Source organism: Oenanthe melanoleuca, chromosome 2 (assembly GCF_029582105.1).
Source record: "Oenanthe melanoleuca isolate GR-GAL-2019-014 chromosome 2, OMel1.0, whole genome shotgun sequence".
NCBI classification, from domain to species: Eukaryota; Metazoa; Chordata; class Aves; order Passeriformes; family Muscicapidae; genus Oenanthe; species Oenanthe melanoleuca.
In genome coordinates this window covers 89,772,099-89,781,102 of record NC_079335.1, presented here as the reverse complement: position 1 = coordinate 89,781,102, position 9,004 = coordinate 89,772,099, and the positions used below count along the sequence as shown (strand labels likewise).

Genomic DNA, 9,004 nt, shown 5'->3' with positions numbered 1-9,004 from the left:
TAATCTAAACCCACCCTCCTTCAGTTTGAAGCCACTCACTCCTGTCCAACCACTACAGGTCCTTGTATAAAGCCCCTCTTCAGCTGTCTTGTACCTAGCTCCTGTTAGGTACTGGAAGGCTGCTGTAAGATCTCCCCAGAGCCTTCTCCAGGCTGAACAACTCTCTCTCAGCCTGGCTTCATAGCTGTTCCAGCCCTCTGATCATATTTGTGTCCCTCCTCTGCACTTGCTCAAACAGGTCTGTATCATTCTTATGCTGGGGACCCCAGAGCAGGATGCAGCACTCTGGATGAGGTCTCACCAGAGCAGAGTAGAGGGGCAGAATCCCCTCATTTAATGTGGTGTCCACAGTTCTGTAGGTGCAATCAGAATATCCAAAAATATCCAAAACCCAAAATTGGATTTCTGGGCTGCAGGCACACTTTGCCAGCTCATGCTGAGCTTCCTATCAATCAACAGTCCCAAGTCCTTTTCCTCAGGACTGCTCTCAATCCATCCCTCAACCATTTAGCCTGTATTTGTGTCTGGGATTGCCCCAGTCTAGGTGCAGGACCTTACACTTGGCCTTGCTGAAATTTAGGCTCACTTCTTAAGCTGGTCAGGGCCCCTCTGGATGGCATCCCTTCCCTCCAGCCTGGTGACTGCACTGCACATTTTGGTGCTGTTGGCAAATTTGCTGATGGTGCACCAATCCCACTGTCCATGTCACTGACAAAGATGCCAAACAGTGCTGGCCCCAGTACTGACTCTTGAGGGACACCACCCATCATTGTCCTCCACCGGGACATCAAGACATTGGTTGGAACACTGAGTGAAACTGTCCAGCCACTTCCTTACTCACCAAGTGATCCATCCATCAAATCTGCACCTCTCCAATTTAGAGGATGTTGTGTGGTATTGTGAAATGCTTTGCCCAAGTCCAGGTAGATGATATCAGCTGCTCTTCCCTTATCCACCAATATGATAACCATGTCACCAAATTTGTCTGGCATGATTTGCCCTTAGGTGAGCCACGTTGGCTGCCACCAACCACCTCTCTATTTTCCACATGACTCAGCACAGTTTCTAGGAGGATCTTTCCCATGATCTTGCCAGGCACTGAGGTGAGACTGACTGTCCTCCATCTACTCAGGGCTTCCTTTTTTCTCTTTTATGTTTTCCCTTTTCCAGTCAGTGACAACTTCACTGGATTGCCACGACTTTTCAAATATTGATGACCATTTGCAGACATTTGTTTGCAAATTTGCAAACTTTCCAGGCCCTTTTAAACTCCTTTCCTATCTTTTGTTGAAGTTACTCTGGTCCTATACTTTGAAATAATGGGCTGTAAAATAGATAATTGGGTATGGGAGGAGATGGTAGAATGAACAGATACTGGGTGCAGAAGGTGACTGATGAGCTGAAGCAGTGGCCATCCTGTTGCACATCTGGACCCACAAGATCCTGCAGCTCAACTAGATATGTCAGAGATATTATCATATTCTCTTCCTAAAGCATGTATTTGCTCCAGAATTAAGGCTGAGAAAACCAAAGTATTGCAGAGTCATTGCTGGACAGGACCTCTCAAGGCAAATTCACTCACCCCACTACTCCAGTGACCTGATTCAGTGATCCTGAGCTGGCCCCTGGGTCACCCTCAGTCCTCCTCCCAGAAAACCTCTTCTGTTGAGGATATGTTTCCTATCCTACCTTCCTCTCTGCTGCAACACAGCTTCTGCACCAAAGGATTAGATGAGCTGCTTGAATTCCCTGAGGAAGAAGGGGAGGGGGAGCTGTCCAGAAATGGTTGGCCCTTGGTTCACTCAGAGGAAAGGAGGAGGGGAAGTAAAAACCCCCCTGACCAGTCAGTTTGTTTCTTTTTATTGACAATATGCAATATTCCTATAAATCCATCATCTGCAGGACGAGACAATTACCTGAAGAGCTACTCTCAGGTCACAAGCATGGCTGAGATATCTAGGTAATATCCGAGGCACAATTACCTACGGTGAGGAAGCAGCCAGAAAGAGGATGATAAGTACCAACAATTTGCTTATATAACAACAGGGGACAGAGAGCCATATGTCTTCAGCAAAATAGCATCTTGCTTCTTCTGAGAAATTGAACTATAATCTCAACTGACAAAATACAAACTTCAGAGTATTATTTTAGGATGAGGAATAATCTTACTGCCAGCTTTGCTTCTGTGCTGTGTCTGCCTCGCTTTCCAGTTGCTCCAGTTTGCTGTTCAGAGATGCTCAGGCAGAAATCCTGTTTGAGCAGGGACTAGAAAAATTCCTGTGATAAACTGGTGTGTAGTATAGGTCTGTGTTCATTGCCTCCTGTGGAAGAACAGAATTAATTATTTAGCTGCTCATGGCCTTTGAACCTTAAAGGTTATGGTCTGAACAAGAATACACCCTGTCCCTGAAGTTCACTGAAGTGCAGATGCTGAAGCTATGAGGCTAATTCCCTTCCATAAAGGCAATCAAAACACCCTGATGGCACCTGGTGAACATTAAAGGCAGCTTTGGTTTCAAAGTCAGAAGCCCTTGGGAAAAACAGAGGTCACATTTGTCAGGTCACTCTCCAAACATTGCTTTCCTCCTTTCTTTTTTTATGTTTTCATTAACACTATCAAGCTTGACAAATATTTTCCTTTTTCTTTTCTTTTTCTTTTCTTTCTTTTCTTTTCTTTTCTTTTCTCTTTTCTTTTCTCCTTCTCTTCCTCTTCTCTTCTCTTCTCTTCTCTTCTCTTCTCTTCTCTTCTCTTCTCTTCTCTTCTCTTCTCTTCTCTTCTCTTCTCTTCTCTTCTCTTCTCTTCTCTTCTCTTCTCTTCTCTTCTCTTCTCTTCTCTTCTCTTCTCTTCTCTTCTCTTCTCTTCTCTTCTCTTCTCTTCTCTTCTCTTCTCTTCTCTTCTCTTCTCTTCTCTCTCTCTCCATCTCCCTTGATTTCTTCCACAATCTGTACCAGCCTGTTCTACCCTTTCCCTGTGAAAACTTAAGAGAATAAGCTCATTTGTCTGGTAAAGCAGCAAACCAGAGCTGCTAAAGCACATCTGTTTTGTGCATGGCTGTTCTGTGCATCAGCCTGTTAGTCAACATCCATGCAATGTTATGCATGGATAGCAATTCCAGTACCTTAAAGCAGAACCACTACTCATGTGGCTCCTGAGGGTGAAACAAGCAGGGAATAACTTTTATAGGAAAAGCAAAAAACCATGACACTGAAGTAGCTGGTCTAGGAGTTCATTTTCAGGAGAGGTTATTGGCAGGAAAGAAAAATAAAGGAGTAGGGGAAGAGGAGACTTCTCCCTACAGGGAGATTCTTCTCAGCAGTTCAATGGTGGTGAGTTCATTCCCTAAGCCAGAAAGGCTCACACCCCCATTATAAATGTCACACCTACCAAACCTCATGGAACACAGCTGACACAGTCTCCTTAGCTATGTAAACTACATAGATATTGTGGCAATTCTTAATTATACACTTGCAAAGTCATTACATTTCATCACTAAACGAAATGGTGTTTCAAAGCTGGAAATACCTTGTAGGAGTCAGAATTGCTGTGCTGCTTCTAACAACTCTGCACAGCAGAACTGCAGCCACCTCCTCTCATGGGTCTAGACATCTCTGCCTATTATTATCTGTTGGTGAAATGGAAAAGCATGAACACTGTTGGCATGGCAATATAGGGGCAATTTGTTCCCAAGCAGGCCCTTACCCTGTAATTTTGTATGTCTGTGAATACACTTAATTTTAATGGATGAAAAAGTGCCCTTTTTTTTTTTCCTTAGAAAGGATTGCCACAGTGATTAACACCACTCTTTCTTAAAATCCTGCTATGTCTTGCTTATGCGTAAAAACAAAATAATTGAAAAAGCCCTTTAATTTGAGTTTCTTCATGCACTTGTTCATAAGCAAGGTTTAGATTGCAGCTGAAAGGATGGTATGCATGCACCCTGTCCTCCAGGCTCTGAGAGGATAGACTGCTAGAGGCAGGTTGAAACACACCTTCAACTTAATGTCTGGAGGCATTAAACTTTTGGGATCCCACCCACAAACAGTGCAGATGTCATTCTGCCAAAGAGCATGCCCAGGACTGGAGGTACCTACCATCTCCACAGTCATTGGATCTCCTCCTCTGCCCACTGGCATATGTCAAAATAATTTGATCCAATACACTTCATCTGCCTAGCAAAATAAGGGCTAATACAGATATCCTGTATAAATCACCAGAAGGTGACACCGAATTCTTCTCTCACATGTGTTCATACAACCCAGAGACACCCTACCAAATTCCCAGGGGGAAATTAAGCCAGTGATGTCCTTCCACACTTACATGGACACAGAGTAAAGTGCAGAGTATTTTCACTACATACAGTCAATTTATTTGCACTTTATTTACAATTATCTACAATTTTGGTCATGACTAATCTAGTCAACTCTGCTCTTTGCTGGACACAGCCTTGGCTTTCCCTCTCTGTTTATAACTGGTTGACACCTTGAAGGGCATGGCACTTTGCTGGGGATGTTATATGGAGATCTACAACATTTTGTAAAATCATTCTCCTCATCCTTCTTTCCATCTGTTCCACCCCAAAGCACCTGTGAGAGAAAAGGATGGTTGTAGGGGTCTGAGTGCTGGACTGGAATTTATTCCAGGAGGTAGAGCTGACGTACACAGAGCATGGGCCAGCACTGGTGTTGCCCCATGGCAGTGTGACACTCATCTGATGTCACTGTGAGCTCACACCTGCCCCAAGGGTGCCAGGGGCTGAGGGTTTTCCCTGATTGATGTGTGAAACTGCTCATGGGCCTGTGTGGGTGGAGGATGTGGGCTGGCCCTGCCACCACCCCGACCTGAACTTCCCTCTGACATTGCACAAGAGGACACACCAAGACTCATACCTGCCCACCCACACAGACAAGCCAGCAGAGATAAAAATACATGACCTTAAAAAACAGCACACAACCTCTCCAGTTGAATTTTTTCCCCCTTTCTCACCAGCCCCAGCTCTAGGGACTCGAAATAAAGTTACACATGCTAACAGGGCTGGGCTGTTGCCTTCACCACATTTGCTACCACATTCCTATGGCCACCCTCCTAGAAATTCCCTCAGATATTTCTAACTTCCCACCTCTCTATTTAATTCCAAAAATAAAAAAGGGGAAGGGGGTGGGGAAGAAAAAAAGAAAAAAATGCACTTCTGTCTGTATGAAAAGTACAAGTTTGGCTTTTAAAAAAATATGGAAGGACCAACTTCTCAAGTTTACAAAAACAACCACTTCTACCACATATGCTCACCTATCTCCTGAAAGGAAATTCACTGCTCAGAAATCCGATATTCCATATGCTCTAATTAAGGAAAAAGGAAATAGCTTTCAGTCTCCTGTGCAAGGGCCAATGAACATAAGTCAAACACTCACCTAAAACCATGAAAACACTTTGAAGAGAAGTAAAACAAACATTCTGCTAATTTCCCAGATGCATTTCCAGCAATGTTTTTGATATAGACGCAATGGGTAGGAAAGAGGAAAAGAATTTAGTGATGTGGAAAACATACCTTTATAGCCCATCCTCAGCCCATTTCATGCATTTGTGATGGAGGGATTTGCTCTTCCCTGCTCTAGCATGGCTCCCAGGGTGACATAAAATGGACAGTGTCACACCTCAAAAAAGCTGCTTTCTGAGAAGCATTGTGGTTCTCTGGTCACATTTATTTCTGTAGCACTTCTTAAATGCTCAGGTAAAGTTAGCAGGAGTCAAGGGATACACAGCCCAGTAAGTCTTCATTTACATGCTGAAGTTTCAGGAGGAAAGTACTCCTCCTCCAAGTGTTTAGGAAACTCCAAGTCTTCCTTCTTGTTGAAAAAACTCTGTCTGTGGTGTAAACTTCTTATTTCACTTGCTTCCAACAGGCTTAGTGATGGTGAGCATTCATTACATTTGTACCAAAGATGGAGGGGAAAAAAAAAGCATTAACCAGAAATATCATTTGCATGCACATTTACAGTTCCACTGGGCATCACAGTTATCTGTGTCTGGCCTCTTTGAGCTCATCAACAGTGCTGAAAGAAGGTAGGTTTTGAAATCAGGCATTGCAACCAAGGATTGTTCATTAAACAAGCTAGCTATGTTGGTTTTTTTTTTCCAAATCTAGATACTTATAAGAACACACTTAAGGTTTTCAAAGTGAATGTACTTTTTATTTGAAATTGAAAATTGAAAAGGAGGTAGTGACAGGATTACTCCTTGAGAGACAAGACCTGATGCCAAGACATGGCCATGGATCCTTATGCCCTTTCTGCCTCAGAGTCAGCTACAGCAGCAGTAATTGAGATGCAAAGGTACAAATAAGAAATGTATCTCATCTATTCTATTCCACCACTGTTCTTCAGATGCTAATGCTATGGGAGATCCAGCCCTTTCCATCTTGTTTTGCACAACACAAGCCACCTTCAAAAACAGAAAGTGAATGCCAGCTTCCTTTCTCAGTGTGTTTTATTTGTTGATCATTTCCTGGGAAAGTGCTAAACACTTCTGCAGAAAAGCATTGATCTGAAAATACTTTACTTCTATGGGCTATGTTATACACCAAAAAAAAAGCAAAGAACTGCAGAATCTTTACAGGTTGTGCCTATTGCAATAGAGAAAGTGCAATGTTGTGTCTTTACCACTTTCTGTATCTTAGCACTGTTCACAGAAAAATAGACACAATTCTGTCTGAATTAAAATTATGGTGAGAAAAAATCAATTATTATCATATATATTATTTTTATTAGCAGTACTAAAACAATTTTTATACAGCACCTTTTTATTCACAGAACTCAGGGCACCTTGCTTATTGTTCTCATTTTACAAATGTAAGACCTTGAGAACCTTGAGATGCAGTTTCCTTATTAAGGTCATACAACATGCCACTGACAGACCCTGGAAAACAGCACAGGCTCTGCAATCCTTCCAGATGGTAGGCAACAAAGCTAGATACCCCTGTTTTTTTCTTCTTTTAATTTCCATCTCTGCCTCTGTGTATTTTGATCTGCCTCATTCAGCACTTAACAATCCTGGCTTTCCAGGAGTGTAACTGCTTTTTTCTTTAGAGCTGCCCTGCTTTGTGAAACACTGAGCATCTACATGCACACACACACTCAACCTCAATTTGTGCCTGAAGAGTCATCCTCCCTGTGCTGTCTGAAGTACCACTAGACTGTTTATTTGGGAAAATGAGATGAAAAAATACTCAAAAGTTGGAGATTCTGCCCTGTCTTCTTTTCTGTCAGGGTAAAACATTACCTACTGTTACAGTTTCTTCTCTTGGTCATAATGTCACAATCATATCTACAAAAGTAATATTTTCTAAATTATTTGTATTTGTTGTGTATCCATTCTCCCCCTAAGACAGCTGCACCTTTGCCTCTCACCCTCAGCTCATCTAATAAATGCAAATTTGGAACTGACAAAAGACAGAAAACATGTAAAAAAAAAAAAGAATCCAAGCCACAAAGAGCCACACATTTCAGGAATAATAAAAAAGCCCACAGTGATTCCTCAAGTGCAGATTATATCAGTAAAGTATCAAAACCATCTTTTTTTCCCTCCACCTCCATTTCATCTCGAATACCTGGGACTGACAGAACTCCCTTTAACAGAGCACACATTTTCTTGCCAGCTACAGCTGTTGAAAACTTGAGCCAACCAGCCCAACACAGCTGAATGATAACAAATAAATTCAAGGACCTTTAGCTGCCAGATACACATCTTTTCACTGCAGAGGTACCTCTGAAAATGGAAAAGTTGTGCAAGTCTGGCCTCCTGCAATCTGTCTGAAGCAAGCATCCTTTAGTCTCACAGTACAGTTCTACAATTTGCAGTATGAGCTCCACAACAAGGTCCTTGCATTACATCAAACTGTCTTTTTCTTGCCCTTACAAAATCCCATGCCAGGCAGCAGCTCCAGATTCTGAGGCCACAGTATTTTGGCACTACTAAGTCAAAGAAGATTGAGTGGATGCAATAACTAGTGCCTGCCCAGCATTCCCAGCCCCACACAACCTCTTCCTAAGCCAGGTGTTTTCCTTTGCATGGAAAAATGTCATTAAGCTGGAGAGTAGCAAACACTGTGGTGTTTCACCTTGTGGCTAATAGCAGAATTGTTTTCTGTAGCTGGGATTTCAAGGCATGGGTCCTGAGAAGCAGGAGATCTTCTAAAGATCCTCTGCCTGTAGTTTGCTGAACTTCCATTTTTGAGACATAATGTAAAGGCACTTTCCTCATCTGTTCACCTGCTAAAAAACATCAACCAACTCAAGTTTCTGTGTAACTGTAATATGCAGTACTTTGGAAGAACTTCTCTAGAGTTCCATTGTGCATTTTCTGACAATTAACAAAATAAATCAGTTATGAACTTTTTCAGACTCAGAAGTAAGCATCAGCTATTTAGACTCTAATCTGCAGTTACTGGTGGCAGGACAATAAACACTCTGTGTGTTGTCTTGCTAAGCAAAAAACAAGTGGAATGGATGAAATAATTATCTTACATCAAGATTCCAGCTCATCTTCCTGCTCATGTCTCTACACACTCTCAACACAGGAGAAATCTCATCTTTTAAGCAAACAAACACATAAAGGCATCAACTGAATTAGAAACTCCATGGAGTCGACAAATTATGATCTCATCACTTCTTTTTTTTTTTTTTCTTTTTTCTCCCAAGCAATTCCTTTCCAAACTGAATTTAATTCATTTGAAAAAATTTAAGCACAGAGTATACTGAACTCTCTGGAGGAGGCAAGTTGCTCAGCCATGACTGCACTACTCTTTCAGTCTGGTTTTAATTTGACTTAAACCAATTTATTAGTTTCATTGAAAGCAAACACAGAAACCTGGACAGAGTGGATGCCACAGCACTAAATGGCCTACTATTAAAAACCAGCAAATATAAATGCATTTTAAAGAAAAAGGGCTCTCCTGTCTTGAGCTATATGCAATGTATAAAGAGTTAAATTTACAACAATAAACCATTACCA

At 41.9% G+C, this 9,004-nt stretch overlaps 1 long non-coding RNA gene across 1 annotated transcript in view; it reads right to left on the bottom strand.

Moving 5' to 3' along the window:
- Window positions 1-1,775: 1,775 nt before the first annotated feature.
- LOC130250083 (uncharacterized) overlaps window positions 1,776-9,004 on the bottom strand; it is a 202,578-nt gene continuing 195,349 nt past the window's right edge. Inside the window, exon 8 of the long non-coding RNA XR_008839896.1 lies at window positions 1,776-2,321. This is a non-coding gene — a long non-coding RNA (uncharacterized LOC130250083). The remainder of the gene's footprint in view (window positions 2,322-9,004) is intronic.